The sequence below is a fragment of the Anser brachyrhynchus genome (assembly GCF_964034855.1).
Source record: "Anser brachyrhynchus genome assembly, chromosome: 7".
Taxonomy (NCBI): Eukaryota; Metazoa; Chordata; class Aves; order Anseriformes; family Anatidae; genus Anser; species Anser brachyrhynchus.
The window spans coordinates 31402216-31422951 of NC_137701.1; the positions used below are offsets into that span (position 1 = coordinate 31402216).

The 20736-nt window shown below is 43.0% G+C and overlaps 2 long non-coding RNA genes across 2 annotated transcripts in view; one reads left to right on the plus strand and one right to left on the minus strand.

The window, feature by feature from the left end:
* The window catches only part of LOC308197727, a 63690-nt gene extending 52396 nt beyond the window's left edge, over nt 1–11294 (plus strand). Inside the window, exon 7 of the long non-coding RNA XR_013953242.1 lies at nt 7250–11294. This is a non-coding gene — a long non-coding RNA (uncharacterized lncRNA). The remainder of the gene's footprint in view (nt 1–7249) is intronic.
* LOC308197729 overlaps nt 1–13357 on the minus strand; it is an 88137-nt gene extending 74780 nt beyond the window's left edge. Inside the window, exon 1 of the long non-coding RNA XR_013953244.1 lies at nt 11393–13357. This is a non-coding gene — a long non-coding RNA (uncharacterized lncRNA). The remainder of the gene's footprint in view (nt 1–11392) is intronic.
* Nucleotides 13358–20736: the final 7379 nt, after the last annotated feature.

Below are 20736 nucleotides of genomic sequence, written 5' to 3' on the forward strand. Positions count from 1 at the left end.
GCCCCACCAAAAGCAAACCCCAGAGGCCTGAGAGATGATTGTGTGTACTTCAATGTGCCAAATTCCCAGTAGAATAGCACCCCACACACACCACATCAGAGTGCTTTACCCGTGCTTTGAAGGAATTACTTCCTTAAAATGCCTCCGGTTTAATGTGAAAGATGAGTTCACCCTTGTGGCCCTGTCCTGGCCCTCGTTCTCTGCTGAGGCTGCCATTTTATAAACAAACTGATGTCTTCTAAAGGCTATGAGGACTGCAAAAACTTCTCTGATTGCCCTCCACTTCATGTCCACATGCACTCACTCACCCACAGAGCCAGGTTCTGCCACATTCCGTCTTAAGGTACTTCTAAACCAAACTATTTGGGGTCCACTGACTTCCTGAGCCAAGATATTATTTTTTATTAAAGCCCAATGATAGATTTCACTCCTGGAGATTCATCTAGATATTTTTTGAACCTCAATAAATTTTCCAGAACCACAGTAATGTGCAGCAAAATGTTCCATAGCTGAACTGCAAAATGTGTGAGAAACATCTCCTCTTCCTTTTGTCCTGCCACTTATTTAGTTTCTTCTGATGTCCTCTGGCTCTTGAATGGGACAAGACAGCAGAAAATCAGTCCCTATCCATCCTTTCAAAGGTATTCATAAATCTGCACCTCTTTTCCAAGGATCTCATTAGCTCCCTACAGATAGGCAAATTGCTCCCTTCCTACTTCTTGCATCACAACAATTTCTGTGATGAATGCATGTACTCCAGAAATGGACTGAGAGCCATCTGCCTCATTATGTGTCTTCAGATGGTCACTTCAGTCCATGTGTGCTGGATTTGAACTATCTCCTTTGATCAGTAAACTGTTAAACACCTGTAGAAGAATGTCACTGCAAAGCATCAGTTGTTACCCATTCCGACTGGTTACCACGTCTCTCCTCAGTAGGAGAAACTGCCTTCTCTTTTTCCATGGCAAACGTGCAGTGATACATTTTAGCTTATTCTGAAGTGTTAAATTAAATTATTCTGCATTTGCCCAGGGATGAATTGACTCAGCATTTAGGTTAAGCATTTGCTGTAAGGTTTGCATCCAGACAATTACCTCAGCTTAGCTGATGCTTAGTAACTTGTTAAGCCACAGTATCTTAATTACAAGTCTGAGACCTAAGGCTTTCATAAAGCAGACTGGAATTTTAAGATAACTTTGGCTTCTATTTTGGAAGGTTGGAATAAATTCCAGGGCAAAACTATTCTAAAACAAACCCTGCATTACAGTCTCACATGTAGTCAGAGGGGTTTTGTATATAAAACAGGATTTGCAGTCATTTTTTTCTCTAATCCAAACTGTCCACCAAATACAGAAATAAAATGAAAAATTACCCTTGGCATAGCTAATTGCAATTAGAGACTTTTGAAAATTCAAGCGCTCATTCCCCACTTTAAATACAATTCAGCAAAGTGTTTAAGCTCTGACTTGAATGAGATGACTTAAGTGATTACAGTTAACCATGTGCTGAAGCATTTTGCTGAACCAAGACCTAAGGGGGAGAAAAATGTCTTAAAACTATGGCAATTCTTCAGCTGAAACAACACAGAAAACCCTTGCTCTGGGTAACAAAACTGTAGTTCTTAGGCATTTTTGATCTCCAGAAACAAAAGCTTGCTTTATTGTGGCCTGTTCTGCAAACTATGTCTAGTCTGGCCCTTTGCAAGCTGCAAAATATCTTCTTGGAGCAAATGTCTCCCCTCCGGAGTTAAGAGATAGCGTATTACCTTTGATGGCTCTACCAAAACTGGCAACAATTTAACCCAGATATTTTGCAGTTTGGTTTAACATGTTCCTAAAAGTGGGTGCACAGCAAGAAACCTGAAATTATTTTTTGTCCTTTGCTTAATAGGATCATTCCTAACAGCAGCATAATCAGCATAACTTCATCACTTGCTCTAGACTGACATGGTGTGATTTAGAGTATCTATTGGCTCAGTAAAACTCAGATTACATAGACACAAAAGTGACTCACATTATCACCAAGATACATTCCTGTACGTTGCCACTGAACTTGTTAATATTTTGTACTTAAACACTGCACAAATATTTGGAATTAGCCTTTAATTTGTTCAAATCAGTCCTTGTGGCTCAGGCATGATGTTTTGTTGGGGTAACATCAGAGAATATGTTTGTTCTTCCCCAACCATTTACCACACATAACATGTACATCCATGATTTTTATGACCTAACAAATTCTTCTCTCACTCATTTACCATGGTAAATGGCATTCATTTACCATGGTAAATGGGACTGTAATACCAAGGAAAGCAACTGGGAAGACTGCAGTACAAATTCAGACCTTGTAAATATTCCAGCCATTCATGTTAGGCATCAGCTGTGGTTGAGATGTGGGCATTCGGTTTTCTTGTTGTTGTTGTTATGCTAGACGATTGCTGTTTGAGATAATTACTGAAGCATGGCCTTGAGGGGAATGCCTTTATTCTGGATCTTGGAGAACACCCTTGCTAGTTTCTGTCCATTGGTTTAAGGGTAACACAGAGTCCTGCTTTTGAGAGCGAAATTGGTGAGGGGAACGTTTTCTTCTCAACAAATCTTCTGTGCTTTTTGTGCTCTGTAGTAAGGGCAAATCTGGCTTCAACAATCGTTCTAGTCCAGTGTCTTTCTACTACAATCTCTTCGTGGTCCTCTTATAAGCAATGAATTCATTTGGGGCGATAATCCATTTGAAGATAAAAATGAAACCCCAATAGCACATAAGGTGAGAGGCAAACCTCATGTAACCCGTGTCAAGCTCATTACTCTTTGTTGAGCTACCACATAACTAACAGCAAGCTATCTAATCTTAACTTAGGCATCAACCGAAAGAAAACCCAGGCCATTCCTAGATAAACTGTTCCAGTGTTAAAAAATGTGCAATTTATTTCTGCCCTCAATTTGTCACTCAGCTTTCAGCGCTTGGATTATGCTCACTAGATCCGAGTCTTGTATTAATAAAAGACTAGCAAACGAAGACAGAATAAACTCCAAGAAATCCTCTAGCTCATCTCCCTGCCCTAAGGTAAGACCCACTCACTCTGCCTGTGCTGATCCTAAGACCTTCTGCAGTGGTGACTGCACAACCTCCCAAGGCCCGTGAGCAAGATCTCTCCTTACTACATCAATCATAATCCTTCGGTGTGTTTTATGTGTTTCAGCTATTTTGGTGGTGTGGTGGCTCTTCATGGAGGAAGCCCTGCCTTGGATGGTGCAGCAGCACTGTGCTTTGTTGGGCATCTGTCTTGGGTGCCTAAAGTAGTGAGGTTCCTGCTTGATGGTTTTGGGGTGGTTGTTTCTTCACCTTCTCACAGAGATGCCTCTTCAAGAACCATACTTCTAATTGGCACCAGTAGACACCTACGTACAAAGTGTTTTGTAACCAGCAGCTCGTAACCCCCACTGCCAGCAAGTGGGTCTCTGGCTCCCGTGGGGATTCCAGTGGTTTTGCCCTGGGTATTGAACTCCAAAAACTGCTTCATTTTCACAGGAGCTGAAAATGCCTGGCACATCTAGCCCTTGCGCACGAGGTCTGGCAAATGCTGCAGATTATGAGGTTTCTCACTCTAAGGAAAACACTGCAATTAACAACACATTAATTAACAGAAGAAAAAGCAAGTTGTTTTTGGAAGTAAATGCCTGCTCACTCAGAAGCCTCTAGGAGACCCACTGAGCCCTTCTGTTAACAAAGTCGCATTAGCCTCCAGACTAATCAGCCCAGAGATGTAGAAATGGGCTACACTCTGTGCAGATCCAGATTTCAAGAATCCATTTTCTGGTGATGGATTTTTTTTTTTCCCTAAGCCAAAATTCTGCTGGCATGGAAAAGGAAACCCTGGGATGCCAGTAGAAGCAGCAGCTAAAAAGTAGCAGGCACAGCCTTGCTTTTTATAATTCTGCTGTCATAGGATAGAAGAAGCAAGGGTTCAGCATGTGCTTGGCTGAGAGATCTAAGCCTGCTTTTAGAAATCCATACTCGGCGCTTTTTGGACTGATAAAGCCTCTTTGAAGCACCAAAAAAAAAAAAAAGTGTTTACAGAACCTGGCTTGTCTAATTTGCCAGTGTTAGGAGAGGCAGGGCTCAGTCTGATGTCACTTTTCACATCCAGATAAGAGGAGCATGCCAGGTTAGTTTTCTAGTTCTCTGTGTTCCGTGGTACGGTAAGCTCTTAAGGAGGTTTCCTTTGGGAAAGAGATATATAATATACAAATGTAAACCATGGGATAATTGATTATAGTGAAGAGAATTTAACTATATGCTGAAAATAAAAAAGCAAAACCCAGAACTGCTGCTAACTGGTTAAGTTTAATCAGGGCTGTTTAGGAAGCTGGTTCAGGTGGTGTTTTAATGATTTAATGACCTTTGTGTAGGCTCATCAAAGCACAAGTCAGCAGCCATGGTCATGTTACACTCATGTACTGGTTGCACAAAGCCAGATAGCTGCTGTTCATTAGCCTGAGCGTGGCTGTTGTCTTACAGGCCATGTTCTGGGTATTGCTGACTCTTTGAGTAGCTCTGGGGACTCAGCAAAGGAATAAATTATTGCTCATCATTGAGAACTGGGGAGGAATTTTCCGATGGAAGTGTTTGTTGTCGGAAAATGTGGGTTGGGTTCATTGACAGCTGCACACGTGGCAAGGGTGGACTGACTTCAGTGACACCTTTTTTTTTTTTTTTTCTTTTGACAAGAACAGTTTTCAGGTCCAGCACGGAATTTTTAGTCAAAAACAGAGCAGAAAACAGCAACTCCAGAGTGCTCATTTCTCGAGTTATTAGCATGTGAACTTGGAGATGGAAAGCGTGGGTTTAAGTCCCTGTCATATCTGATTTGACTTTTACATCCCTATGTCTCTAGCAGATCCCTTCACTCTGGAGGTGGTTATGTGAGGAGAAGAACATGATCTCTCTTGCTGGGGAGGGCTGTCTCCTTCTTTGTTTTGCTTTGTTTGTTTGTTAAGAATACAGCATTATTTCATGCAGCAAGAGAAAAAGAAAAACAAAGTTCTTGAAATCTCAAGTGATGCCAGGACATATTTTCTACCCAGCTACTTGCCATAAATAAAACTGACATTTTATATCTTGGCCTTTACAGCTAAATGACTGCCATGATTTTTTTATTTTTTTTTTCTTAATAAAATAGAGGCCATGTTAGCACACACTCTCTACCAGAGAATTTGGGCTTGTTTCTGTTGGTGCAAAACAGAGATACTGAAATATCAATTTGGAAAGATACTCAAGGGTCTTTTTTTTTTCCCTGCCAAGCTTAATTTTCTATTTGGGTGAATTGTCTGCAATCCAGATGGTATCTTTGAGGGGGAATGTAGGCAGGAAACTTTTTTTTTTCTCTTTTTCATCCAGAAATCACACCACAAATGAATTTGAAAAGGCTGCCATTTAGAAAAGACCTGTTTCAGGAGATCACAATTTGAATGTTGCAAAGGTGACAAACAGAGCTTTTTTTTTTTTTTTTCTTTTTTTTTCATGCAGTTCTTTTAATTTTTCTAAGTCCTCGAGTGGACATTGAATGACTCACCAGAAAACTGCTTTTAGAACATTTTATTTTGACTGAAACATTTCTCACTGTGCCCTTCAGCAATGGTTTTTATGCTGCAGTTCTGTCAAAAAATTTGCATGAGGATCTACGAGAAAAAATGCATATGTCTCAATCTATAACTGCCTAGCTGTGCACATGTGTAGAGTACCTGGGGATAGGGTCTTTCCCTTTCCTGGCACAGATCTGAGTTTGATCCTATGCTTCCATTGCATTGCACTTTTTAGAGCATTTCTCTGCATTCTCAGACAGTGATTTTTAACAGTAAATAACGTCAACAATGAATAGCTCAGAATGTCAAGCTCTTGAACTCAGAATTGAGTTGCACAGGGAACAGTAGAGTTCAGTGTCTCAGGATGAAAATAACATGCTTGTATCTGACAGAACTTAGTTAAATTCCTGCCATGGACATTTTTAATCTTTGTGATGGTTCTGGAGCTAAGATTGAGGTTTGCACATATATACAAACATACTCAATGGTATATTGCTTGTAGTAAGACCCTTTCATTTCCTCTGAGTCCTGGACTCAGTTCATGCAATGACTCATGAGCAAACAGCTTTGCAGAATGTATCCTTTGATTTGTAATGCTCCCCGCTGTGCCTCTGCAAAGTCTTTTATTTCTTTGCAAAGTTTGGACAGAACACTTTCATAACTATAATCTCCCAAAAGCTGAAATCAATGGGATCTGTATCCATTACACTAGGGATGAATTTGTCTTGCACTTTCAAACTTTGAGAATTGGAAGCTTTAAAACATTCAGATTTGAAGGCAAGAACACATACTATCACTTAGGAGCCCAAATCCCATTAGTTTTCAGTAGACATTAGGCACTAACAGCAGATTCTTAAGTAATGTTTTTCAGATATCTAGCAGCAGTCCAAGGTCCTTAAGGCTCCTTTTTAAATCCAAGCTCCCTGTCTATGTCTGTGCGGCATCCAGTAGATGTACTTGAGTTCAGAGCAAGCCAAATGCCTTGAGATGGTGGCACCCAGTTTTAAGGGGTTGGACAGTTTTCACCACCTCAGAAATGCATTCACCTGGATGAAGAGACATTCGGCTCAGAAGTCAGATGTGGCCCTGCTCTTTGGCTTGAACCACGGACAAGTGAAAGAGGCTGACAAACCTCATCATAACCCCATCACAACCCAGCCTCTCCAAACATAGCAGGGTGAAGGGAAATGGCTTGCCTACCATGTCAGGTAGTAAAGCCTTATGTGCTTTCCGTAACGTCCATCCATCTTTTCTCCCCATCTGCCATTTCTGTGGCATTTCTACATCTAATTCCCCCCAGCTGCCCTAGGCAAACCTGGTAGCTGCAAACAGCACTGTCAGCAACACATTTTCTTCCATCCCACCCAACAACATCTGAACACTTCATAAATTCTGAGGGATTTGGGCTTTACAATAGCTCTGCTGAGAGCAGGCTCATGCTACTTGCTTTTATTGATAGATGAAGAGTTGAATGATGTAATTATTTAGAAAAGATTATTACAAAAGTCTCCACTTAAGTGGGGTTGATATAAATTATTATATATTTTCTTGGTAGTCTCTCTGCTTCTCCTTCTTGTCTCAATGTTGAGGGACAATTAAAATATTGACTGGACAGTGAGAGCTAAATGAAAAATTTTATCACAGTCATCTTTTGTTCTCTCTTCTTACAGGACACTTTATCGTGTTGAGGACTTCAAAGGACGGCACCAGATAAGCAGCAGAGAAACACAGATTAGCTGAGACATCAACAATTGTTGGATGAGGTCAATTAAAAGCCAAATTAAACAAATGGAGCTTTCAACTGCGATCCAGACAGGAAGAAGCAGTTGAGTTGCAAGGGTTGGAGATTAAAAGAATTCCAAAGGGCTGATGCAGAACAGGAGCATGGGGGTGGGAGGGGCAGGGGGAGGCAGGGGGAGAAGTATCTTCCACCTATTGTCTTCAGACAGGACCAGAACTCATCTGGATCCGTCCTACCTGGAAGAGCTGGAAGGGAAGAGCCCAGGCCAAGCAAAGAACCACTTTGGTGCCTGCAAAAAAATGAAGGCAAAGCAGACTCCTGGAGGAAGGGACAGGGTGAGGGAGGGTGAGCGTGAGCTGACCTGCAGCTGGCAGAGCTGTGGCCCAGCAGTGAGAACAGGCAGGTTTTGTGCCAAGTCGATTCTGGGTCACGTAACCAGAGCTGAGCTGCTGAGTCACTCTGCAGAGCCTTCCAAAAGCACTTCGTACACCTCTGACTGCCGCAGTCAAACCCGTCTTGAAGCAGGGGTCAGGACAGGAGGGAACCTTGCTGTGAAAACAAGGTGCTGGCTGAATGTCCCACGGGAGGCCATGTAAAGGTTTCGATGCTAAGCCCACAGCAAGGACCTCTGAGTCAATGGCAGAGTACACCTGAAACTGGGATAAAAAGGCTGGTTTTGTCTCTTAGGGGAGATTTTTCAGAAAGTCCTGGCATTATGCTTTGCACATCCAATTCAGTAACTTGTATGAGAGATCAGACTCCAGCTGTAGAGAAATATTTACGTAGTAGGACCTCTGAGGCAGTAATATACAGGTCATGGAGCAAAAAATATTCTGTTTTCAGGGTTGTTGGCTACTCTGCCCCTAGATCATATATGCAGGATGTGGCAAAATCTGTCCTATGAAGAATAAATTCAAGTGGTATGACAGACAGGCATTTTCTTTCCCTTGTATACTGCAACATTCCTTGGTTTTGGTCTAAGTTTGTCTTGTGTCTTCTAGGTCTTGTTCTGCTCTGGTTCTACTACATCAAAGCACTATTTGCTGTGCAATATAGTCCTTATACAGATATTTGAAAGTCATGAGTCATGTTTGCTGTTTTATGGATCACCAAAGCAGACAGCATCTGTCTCCTCTCTCACTTAAAGCAAGCTTCTTAGATTTTAATTTAGAAAGTTGAGGTTTTCTTAATTCTCCTTTCTGTTCTTCAAGGCCCTTTTTGAAGTGTGGACAACCAAAGCAAATGCTGTCCCAGTAGCAGTGATAGATGAGTGTGATTTATGAGCAGGTCAAACCCTCCCCCTAGGCTGCCTTGATGTTATTTTTTGTTAACATCTCCAGGGTTTGGTCCCTTGAGTATTGAAAATAAATAAATAAAAACTGATCATATTCAAATGACTGTTCCAAACACCTTCACAGAATCATTGCTTTCCTTGCTTTGGCCTCCCAAGTTTGCCCTAAACTTGTAGCTTTGATTTCTAAAGGGAAATAATATTGATCATCTCAAAATTATTGTCTTCTAGCCTATGCTTCTATTTGGGCCATTTGACTCAATCAAGAAGCTTCAAACAGTGGAGTATAATCCCAAGGAGATTATGATAATGGAAGACTAGAGGAACTAGATGGCAGATTAATGATTTCTCACCCAGGGAAAAGCTACAGTATGATCTCAGCAATTATCTATTGTGCTTGGCCAGAAGGACCAGAGTTTGGAACCAGCCATGGGTATGCAACCACTTACTGAGATTTGGAACAGGAGAGGAGATGAGGAAGGGGTTGCAGGATGTGGGAACATGGCAAATATTCATAGAATATACAAAGAAGAGAGAAAATTGTTGCATGGGAGGGAATGAAAGGGTGATACTGAGCATAAATCCACAGGAAAAGTTTTTATGACTTTCTGTGACAAGGGGACAGTTTCAAAGAAATCTGGTTCCAATAAGAAGCAAAACATTCCTTGTACTGCATATCTAATGCAATTGCAAAAATCAGAATTTGGAAGCACATTCAACCGTTTCCCTTCAATATCTCAGTTTATCTTTCTTTTCTTCTTAAGAATCACAGAACAAGCCTGATGTCAAACTCTTCCCTTCAGGCTGATTTCCATCACTCCCAGAACTGTGTTCAAACACACATATAACCCAGTAATTTACACAAACTATCATGAGCTGACATGCACCCCTGTCTGTGTATCAGTATCCTCCACGCCTCCAGAAGATGGATGGATTTAAATAGCAACTTTGAAGACAGCTGAAGCAAGTTAATTAGGGATTGACTAACGCAATAAAGCTATTTTTAGTAGTTAATTTATATCTGGTTACCTTGTTACGGGAAGCTTATGCAATGCTAGTAAATTCTTAACTAAGGAGATAGATTGAACACCGAAATTATTTCACTGTTAACTCTTCATGAGTCAAATTCGAGTAGCTTTAGGACTTCAAAAAGTAATGCATTTGATAGAAGAGATTTACTTTCCTTCTAGTGCTGGAGTTGCAAGGGGTTATTTTTTCCCTTCAAGATTTCCTCTGAAGCTATGCAGGCTACCGATAAACAAAATGGAAATGTGTGGAGAATCACCTGCCTCCAGGAGCAATGTATTGAAATAAACTTCCAGAGCTCACAATCCCCACCAGTGACACAGCAGTACAACCATTTGAGGGCATGCATCTTTTAAAAGAACGTTGCTTTAGCATACGTGCACAAAATAAACTCTTCTGGAGAGCAAGGAAGCACCGGCATGGCTGCGCTGATCTGAGCAGTCCTGGGCTGACAGTCCCAGAAGGTGAATAGCTTTTCTCAGGCAGAAAACACTGGGCAAAACAAACTCCCATTAATCTTCTGCTTCTTTAGGGAGGGAAGGGGAGAGGACGCCCAATTCTAGCTTTGTTTTTACCTTTGTAGCTCTGCTGAGGCTGTCCCCTGATCCAAGTATAGACAGAATTTGGCCCACTGACTACTGAGCTGGAGTAGGTGCTGATGCAATTGAAGCCACATGCAGAGGCAGCTGGCCAGTGAGACAAACTGTCTTGGGAGCCAGGGCACGATGCTGTGAAATGCTTGATCCAGCACAGCAAGATGTTTTCCTTTTTTGCAAGCCCTAATCAGAGAACAGGGCACACCGAATATATATAGCTCTGGGGATCTGGACAGAGGGATTTTGTGTCCTGAAAAATATATATATATATATAAATAATTTGCCGGACAAAGGGAGACAGAGCTGCCCAGCTTGGAAGGAATCTCTTTTTTTGGAAGGCTCAAGGGAGGGCAAATGGCACCAAGCCACTTCTAAAAATTGATTCAGAGGGCAAAGCATGTGCAGGTTTCCAAGCAATGAGTAAGCACCGTGACATCAAGGAAAGGTTTTGTCAGTGGGAAGAAGAATTCCCACCGGTGACGTGTCTTGGGGGTGCAAAGCCAGGTAAATGGTAGCAGCTACCCGGGGAGCGACTCCTGAAACATGATATCACTTAACCGCAGAAGTTGCAGTTCAGACTTCTCTAGAGAGATAGGCCAGATTATTTCATAGGATCACATATAAGGGCAGAACAAAGGTCTGTCTAATGCCATGTCCTGGTTCAAAGAGTCAGCGGCATCAGCACAGCCCCAGAAAGGACTAAAATGCTAGAATCTCCCTCAGAGGATAAAACAACCGCAGAGCCTAAGTTAGGTCTTCGTCTGATCTTTAATGATCAAAATTGTCCAGTGCTGTGTGGTATTGAATCTAACATCCCTTCCAAAATCACAATAATCCATCCTGTAGCCCTGAATAAACTTGTGCTCAATAGAAAAAGCAGAAACTTTGCTTTCTTTCGTCTTTGCTAATTCTTGGGTGGAGATGCATCCCATGGCAGAGAGCTCTGCAGTTTGCCTGTATGCTGTGTTTAACAAATAAATACATACGAATTTATTCCATCCCAGTTCTGAGCTTGCATTACTATTTCATGTCACTGAGAGGAGGAATCCACCACTGTTCCCAAGTTCTTAGCTCCTCCGCTCTGAAAAGTGCAGGCGGGGAGACAGGATCAGTCCCGTACCCCTCCATGCCAGCGATTACCCTGGTGCAATGGACTCACCTCCTGGTTTCTAGCCTCCAGCTGCAGCCTCCAGCTCTCTTTTCCAGCCCTGCCTGCAGCACCTAGCTAATTGCGTACTGCTGGTTGGTGCGAGGAAGCAACCCGATTCACGCTGCCCGTCAGTGCCGCTAATGCCGGAGGCACAAGGCTTGGCGGTCCTTGTAGCTAATTATCTTATCTGCTGGAGCTGATGGATGCTGTTCTTACAAGTGAAGCATCTAATCCTCTGTTATCTCTCCTAAGCACTGGGCCTCTATGTCAGCCTCAGGCAAGCCCAATCCCTGTATTAATTATCGGTTGCAGTTTTTAAAGCCCCTCTTTTTCTTTTCTTTTTTTTTTTTTTTCAGATTCTATCACTCCTAAGTGAAATCCTGTCACTCACCCTTCCCTCATAACGGGCTCATATCTCTTTCTGTAGTCTGTCAGTACTGATTAACAAACTGAACAAACCTTTGTGATGGCATCAGACCACAAGACAAGCTCTCTCCACCAGCAAACCTCAGTCCCACATCTCCAGACTCGCTTCTCACTTGTTTGTACTGCCTCACTCCACAACACCATTGTCTTTATATGTGTGTCCTGGGGCTTGGCGTAGCAAAAGGGACAACAAGAAAAAAAAAAGAAAAAAAAAGTTATGTACTAATGGCTCCAAAACATAGGCATGCAGAACACCTCCCTGACTCCCCTTTGCTGTTCTGCTCCTGGCACCTACAAAAATGAGAGGTTCACAAGCCTGTTAAAAGAATGCCTTGTTGCTTTCTGTGTAGCATAGCACAGGTGCAAGTAGGAAAACCCCACGCATGTGCATTTCTTGATTTCCAAATGTAAATCAAATCTTTGCAATAAGCCCAGGCCTAAGCCTACAGCAGCTCCTATGGTTGCATGTCTTTTGCTGTGCTTGCCTCCCTCTGTGTGCACCGTCAGCACACGGGATCCCTCAGCTTTACACCTCCTCCTGCGTGCTTTCCATTGCTTTCCAGCCACCCTTGGCGTAACCTCAGAGAGGTCACATCACAGTGCTCGCTGCAGTAGGGACATTTGTTCCAGATTTGGGGTGGATTCTTGCCCAGTTTCCCCCCACCTGCAGAGCAGGCACCTGGGGGCTGCCTTGCCTGTTCTCAGCTGGAGCCAAATTTCCGAGAGTAACTTTCACATGAAGGCTTTGATCAAAGCAGCTGTGTCACCTCCTTTCCTCTGCTTCCAAGCTGAAGATATTTTGAAAGTTTTGAGGTTCTCGAAAATGTCCCCCACTTCTAGATGAGCAACCCCAACTCTCCTCCCACTGCCTCCCATGTGTCCAACAGAGACCGGTGCAGAGAAAGCCCTCCTGGGCAGAGGTGGCAGGTCTGATCCCCCCATCGTTTACTCCTGTGGACTCTCTGCTACTTCTGCTGTTGAAACAGCCTCAACTTCACCTCCCTCCACTGGCCTGCTCTCACGCTGAGTCACGGCTCTGCGTGCATCCTGGCCCCTTACACATCTGCAGCAAGGTTATGCGAGGAAAAGGAGAGCAGGGCTTGCCCTGCTGCTCTGCCTGGGGGATGCTCTGGCAGCTCCCGGCTGCTGGGTGAGGAACTGGCTGCTCCATGTTGCAACCTGCTCTGTTCTGACTCAGTCCCACACAAACCAGTTAGGACAATGTCAGGCGGTTTCCCACCCTCGTGGCACCGACTAGCAACTGCCTCCCGGCTGCCTTCTGTAGCCTTCCTCCAGCTGCAGCGGGAGATATGTGTAGATAGAGACATATACACACAAACATTAAAGTGAAAATCACCGCTGGTTTCGATCGGAAAAGTCTGCACGCCCAAGCAATTGTCCTAACTTTGATCAGTCCAAGGGCTACCTTGGCGTTGTCTTTCCCATCCACAAATCCCCCACTGTTAAAATGATAATTAAAGAAGACAGGCATCTGCAGCCCTGCAACTGGACTTTGCATCTCTGCTTTCCCCCGTTCATTCCATATGGCGGTGTTTCTTTGGGGTTTGCAGAAAATTCAGTTTCTAGGATTTCCAGAATATCAAGGTCCTCCGTCCTGCATCTTAGGTCACCCTGAGTAAGAAAAGGGTAAACCCTACCTGTATCCTGTGTGTCAGGCTCGTGAAGCAGTTGTTTTCAGTCTAGGACAGCAAGCCACATCTGTGCTGGGATCATTTTGCACCCATAAGGTGCATTGCTTGTGGTGGAAGATGGCCCTACATCTAAGGCAGGCTTTATATCAGAGACTAATAAGGACCCAGGCATTTACAATTTAAATATTGAGGTATGACTATGACTTCAGGTTATGAAAAATATTGATTTTATAGGTTTAGGTGTGCTACCTAAAGTGAAGTAGACATGATTTTCATGTTATTCCTAATATTTTGATCATATATCTGTGCTTAATTTTAGTGTATGGATGTATAAGTCTGTCTATCCACTCTCTCCGAGAAGTTCTTAGTGCCGTGGTGGAGAGGACAAAGAAGTGGAAGTGTCCAATTCTTTATGACTTTTTACAGAATAACATCAAGAACCTGTTGTTAGTCCTTCCCCAAGACTGGCTGCAAGGGAGAAAAACCTTTACTAGCCATCAGAAAATGAGGATTCAGAGACTTTGTGAGAGTCTCAAACACAAATCAGTACCAACACAAGTGTGCAGTTCCTTAAACAAAAGAGTATTCAAAGAATCTCCTTTACCGAGACTACATGTCCTTGAATTTGTTAATTCCACTGCTCAAAACCTATTTAATTTCCTTCAAAGCTTTGTTTCATGATTCAGTTCCACTGGGATTGCATTGGTTCTTGAGAAGTCAGACCTCAGTTTCAGCCATGTGTGCATGCGCCTCGGGTTTTGGAGAGCAGTGCTGACAAAAGCTCTCAGAATACCCTGGCATTGTACTGAAACAATGCCAACAAAAAGGAAGAAATAACCTCCTCCTCTCCTCCTCCTTTTTTTTTTTTTTTTTTTTTTGAGATGTTGGGGCCCATGCTGTCTATTCTTAATCTGTAGCACCATCTTTTGAGGGGATGCTGTACTCCCAAGCAAATACACAGTTCTTTCCCCAGATGATCCCCATGGGGCTTTGCTGGCCACAGTCAAAGCTGGCTGAAAAAAATGTGACAGAAGCTGTTTTCCATTGGAAAGGCCATTTCGAGGCGAAATGTTTCTTGGGAATGTGTGATGCTGAGTAAATTTGTGACTGAAGAACGTCAGGCTGCTATAACAGCAAGAATGACTTATTTCATTCCAAGTCTCTTAAATCGTTCAGTTCCAACTCCTTTTTGTCCAGCTCACATTTATACTTGATCAGAGGGTGCCATGTGTATTGATACTTTCTATACAATGTTTGCATTGCTATATTTAATGTTTTAGTATAGTATTTTGGCATCGCTAAACTGTGTCATTTTGGTGTTTTCAAATGGAAGTTTTTATTCGGGGGAAGGGGGGGCGGAAATAAAGAAATGTTGACCTTTTTGGACTGATTCAGGGTGGAACACAAATGTCTAAATGCCAGAGTTTTCTGCAGGGCAGATTTTTTCTTCATTCAAATCAACTTTTCCCCTCAAAGGCAGAATATATTCCTCATACATTCTCCCTCCCTGTTGTTAATAATATCACAGTCTATGCAAAGACAACTTCACTGTCTTGAACCAGTTATGCTTTATAGCAAATAATTGATTTATGCCATGCTTAAGCTCTGAAGAACTTTGCAGGGAAGTGAGTGAATGTCTGTGTGCAGCATGCACCTCCCTTCACTTCATCCTGGAATTCAACCAATGCTGGGGGAAGAGAGGACACAGCAATATTAATGATGATGTGTTAGTAACCTGCCATGCCGAGACTGCTGTGCAATTACCAACTCTTCTATCCATGCAGTGCTCTGAGGTAGAATATTCACACCCAACAGAAAATGGGGAAACTGAAGCATAGGGACGGGAGGTGAGACTTCTATGCTTGCACTCCATGTGAAGCAACGTAAAGAGCCAATATCTTCACCTTTTCCCTTCAAAACTTCATGAAAAGCCATGGAATAAAAAAGGTCTGTTTCAGGAGAGTCATTTCTCATTCCCAGCTAGGTAGGCACTGACTACCAGCTCAGGGGTGCTGGTCTGCATCATCTTGCATCGGAGCAAAGTGCTACACAGGCATGTGGAATAGGTGGTCATCTACTGAGCTGCAGGAGACGGGCAAGGTCACTGAAGACATAAATTAAAGTCTTAGCTGGTACCCTGTAGCTGCACCCTGAAGAGCAGTTCACCTCAGCAAACTGGTGACTGGGAAATATCACTCAGAAGAAAATATATCACATGACGTGGACTTTCACCATGTCCTAATATACTTGGGGGACATACTGTTTCCTTCGTGATCAAGAGACAGGAAACTGTCACCTGAGTGAGGAAAGCATGGCTTCTGCCAAACCGGCCCCCTTTCCAAAGTAAACACAATTTGGAATGGAGGTATGGTATTTCACCCTGCAGAAGCCAGGCCACGGGCTGGCATGGTGGAAGCTCATGGAGGCCATGGTGCAGATAGTACAGGAAGCATCTTCCAAATGCTAGCCCTGTCTAGAGAGTAATATAAGCTAGGGAAAGATTTCCACTTTCTCTTTATTTTGATTTCAAGCCCTTTTATCTGTCTTGTTTTATAGCTTTACATTGGAAGGAAGCCTATTTCCTGGTACGTACAGCAGCTTGACTGAGCATAGCTTGGCAACACTGCCTGTTGCTTTAGGGAAGAACAGAGCATATTCTCATTGTGCATGTTTTCCCTTGGAAACATTTAATCCTGTCTGTATAATTCTATATATGGCTCCCAGCCATGCCACTACAAGCTGCAAAAACATCAGCTCTTATATACTAACGATGTCAGGCCTATTTAATGCCTGAATACAGTGCTGTCAAAAAACTACCTATGATTCTGTCGATTGTCTTCTTCAGGGAGATTTATTTTGTTGTTGTTTTTGTTTTTGTTTTGTTTTTTGGCACAGTGTTGACAGGGGAGCTATTTTGTCTTTTTTTTGGGGGGGGGAGACCCTCAAAATGCTCATCATATGCCTCCTTTCCTGCTTTTCACAGTGGGAAGAAAATTGGTGCCACAGCTAAATTCCAGCATTGGTAATTCTTTCAGTTCTCCCTTTTCTGATGAGGCTCTTGCTTCCATCTCAAATGGATCGTGCAGAGTGCCTGAGGCTCTCTCCCACAAACAAGCTACATGCTTCCCTTGGATTGAGTTGGGTTTGCCTGCATTGAAGGATAAGTCCTGAAGTCCTTCTTCAGGCCTAATTCAGTCTTGTTCTGCTAACAAACTGAATGGAAATAAAAGGGAAGGAGTCTTCTTCAGGAGCTGACCAAGAAAGCAGACTCCTTGGAGTCCTGTCTTGGTAAAATGAAAAAAATAAAAATCTTACGTGTTCATTTCAGGCTTTGTTTCATGTCTGCCCTAAAGTCATGTCAGTTTTGCTGTTAATAGCCATGTCAATGTTAAAACAGGAAATAAAAAGTCTGCAGACTTTCTTAGTGCTGAAGTCATAGCAACACTCACCCATGTGAGCATGGATTTCATCTGTTGCAACAGCTGCCCGCCTCAGAAAAGCACCGCTTCTCTGACTGCTCTCTGGCCCACATCGTCTGAAGTCTTTTACTGAGCTGAGACCTTTTATTTGGGTTCATTCCTTCAGCTCCCAAGGACAGTAATGGTAACTCCACGCTGCACCAGAGGTGATCTCTGTAGGAGCTGTCAGCACAGGGAAGGACGGCTGTGAACGCAAGGGGGATGTCGCCGCCAGAAAGGGGCAGCTTCGGCTCCACCTCTGCCCCCAACACTGCAATGCTCGCTTGACTCATGCCATCCTCAGGCACAGCCTCAAACATCTGAGACCTCCTCTCTCTGGCTTCTCTGCTGGGTGGGAGATTGTTTTGTTTCTGAGGTTGGTCGAATTTTTGGTTGCTTTTCGTCTCCTCGACTGATCTGTCTCCCCAGACAGCATGTGCAGCAGAAGCAGGAGGAAGGGCCCCCTCGAACTTTTCCATGATGTGCTCACTGCTGTCTCTTTGGCAGCTCCGCAGATGCCATGCTGTTCTCTAGGACGTGGTGTTTGGCTGGAGAACACCCTGGCGAGAAGGGATGTTGAAAAATAGCAGTAGCAGCAACAGTAGCAACAGATGGGGCTAGCAACCTTTCCCTGGGTGAGTATCAGATCTGTTACTCTTCTCAGCTGTTTGGCGGGTCATTGCTGGGTTACGTATCCAGTGATGTCTGCACTGTGCTCTGGCCTGCAATGTATATGCCAGATTCCTCTGGTTCTCCTCATTGCTTTGCTTTAGAGCAGCAGCAGCATGCTCAAATGCTCAGCAGAGGTTTTGCAGACTCTGAGCTAGAGCAGCCAAAAAATGTAAAGTCCTAACATTTGAAACAACTTGTTCGTTTCAGAGACCTGTATGCATATATACTGCGTAATTTCTCATCATTCGGCTTTGGCTCCTGCTGTCTGTAGCCATCAGAAGCCTCTACTTGAAATCCTGTTTTCTCCTGGGCATCATTGGTTGTTATCTCTGGCGTGACTCATTATCTGCCTGAAATGGTTACCAGAGGGCTTTTTTTCCTGTGAAATCTTTCTATAGTGGAGTCATGGACTACAGAGCCAAGAAGGACCATTTTGAATCACCTAAAATAACCTCTGAGCTGTTCATGTATTGAGCTGTGAGTGTTGGCTGGTGATTGTAAGGGTTTTGCATACCTAAGTGGATGCTTGCATTTTCGATGCAAGTTTGCACTTGTCTGTCTTCCCTCAGTAATACTTCCCATGTTTTTTGTAGTAAAATGGATCCTAACAATCCTTCAGTAGGCCAATAATTATGGAGTGGAAGTTCTTTTTCCAAATGATCATCAAAGACAGTGAACAACAAGCGTCTAAACTGTCATAGACTTCAACAGCAATTGATTCTCCTGAAAGACAACTTCAATGAAACAAGCGAGGGACAAGGATACCTCAGCTAGGAACCCCAGGTGTGACATCCACATGGCATAAGGCCCTGCAGAAATATTGGCTTTATCCAAACCTGCCTTACTAACACAGTCACTCCCAAAATACCAAGTCCTGTTTTTCAGTACAGGTCCATCCAAGATTCTGCACCTATTTCTGAATCTGGATTCCTTTATCTTTACCATGACATGCCACTGCTCAGTGTAGAAACATCATAGATAATATTCAAAAGCAAATGCCTAGGGAAGGACATTAGAACAGAAGTATCACATGTGCTTCCCTTTTTACCATTGTAACCTCCAGCCACTGGAGATCCCAGGTGATCCCATGGAAGCTCTGGATCCCATGGACCAAATATGGCAGCTTTGTATTTAAATCCCTTCATGGAGGTTTTTTTTTTTCTACAAGAAGTTCAATTACCTTTGATGACCTTGTCCAGTATCCCCATGAATCTACAGGTGTAAACCTTCAGTGTTCACAGCCTCCTGTGGAAACTAAATGGGTTAACTGATCCATATGGGAAAAACAGACCCAGAGAGGACAGCTTCCTCTTTAGGTCACGCAGTGATCCCGGTTCATCTGCAAGCAGAGAACCAAAACCAGCAGACCTAGCCCACAGGTGAAGGAAAGTGGTGGCATGAGATGACAGGACAGGAAATGTTTTCATCCAATAATTCACTAGGGATCAATTAAGGCACAATACAAGACTGGAAAGAACAGAAAACACAGCCCCATCCATGGGACAAGCCCTTTTCAGTGTTTCCAAACGGAGATTTTTCCTTTTGCCCCCTGCTGTTAAATTGGCCCCATTGGTGACTTAGACCTTCAAAAAGGTATAGTCTATGTTAGAGAGAGGAGTGACGACTTTGGAGGCTGTTTGCTGCCGAGTGGGATTGATCTAATTGTTTCCTTAACAATTGCAATTTCTACTCTTCACACTAGGGAAATAAAATTACCTTATTCTGAAGAGTGCACAGAATAGAAGATCTCTCTATATTTTTTTATTTTTACAAGAGGGAAAAAAAGCAGTGGGTACAAAAGGACACATCCTATTTCATCCAGGAGCATCTGAGATATGAAGACATATTTCAGCTCTTGCTGTCCTTGACATATATTCTGCTTCAAGGGTAAGGTGGTTTTCCTTTCCCCAGGATGAACTGCCTCAATACCTGAGCTCACCATATCAAGCCTATTTCCATGAACAACACAATCTTTCCATGGCTCACCACTCTGGTCAAGCCTTGTGATGAGCCCTTACAGAGCAGAAATGCCTGTTCAAGGACTCACTGTGCCCTGAACTAAAAGTGTAGTCAGTCTTCACACATCTGGATGCCACACTCCATGGCCAAAAATGCTTCTTCATTTTTTCACTCTGTAAGCTTCTGTGAGTGACTCAAATCTGACACCCATGGAAGGCCTTTATTTCCTTATAATTCCTGACAGACCACTAATTAATTTCTGGGTTTGTTCTTTAATACCTGTCCAATTAGAATAAGCAAATAACATTGGGAGAACAAGATGGCATACAGGGCTAATAAAACTACTGCTCTGTTTTTAATTGCCAGCTTAACACCCTGTGAAGCCTTCAGCACAAAAAGAGGAGAACAAGAAGGAAACAGGCTGAGTGGCTAAGTGATGATCTACCTCTGTGGGCTACATTTCCAACTTGTGGGCTACTTCTAAGTCTACAAATAAAAATATTTAAAAAATGTAGAAGTAGCAGATATGAAATCAGGAGAGTTCACAAGTACAGAAAAGTTGAAGAGCAGTCTTTAAGCAAATCACCGTAGTTGAGTCCAGATCCTCAGTTCTAGGATCACCGTACTTCCAGGCAGATTTGCTGTGTCTGCTCTTCGTTTATTTTACTGGCTCACTATATAAAATTACAGGGTGGAAAGAACAGGAATGTCAAGGGAAACCTTAGATGTCACTGTAACAGCCCTGTTACAGTTCTGAAGCTCTATATATGCATTAACACAGTATTGCTTTCAAACTAAGCCATATCCTGCCTCCTAGCTTGGCTTCTTACCCTAAACCTTAGTTCAGCAATGACCAGGAGGAAGGAAAGATGTTCTGATTTCTCTGTGTAGAAATGTCCTAAGTGATGGGAAAAAGTAATAATAACATGAGCCACTTGGAGACATTAGAAAAGAGATAGGGTGGGATTTTTGATGAGTTCAGCACGAGACAGAAAAAATGGAGGGGCGTAGGTTTGGGTTAATCATTAAATAAAAGGCAGGCCAAACATGAGGATGATGTTCCTCACAGCAAGAGCTATGAAGCTACAGAGCAGGCTTGAGGGAAGCACCATCACTGACTCATTTCAAAATAGCCTGAACAAATTAATAGAGAGAGCAGAGAAACAGGCAAGCCTGGCAACAAGAT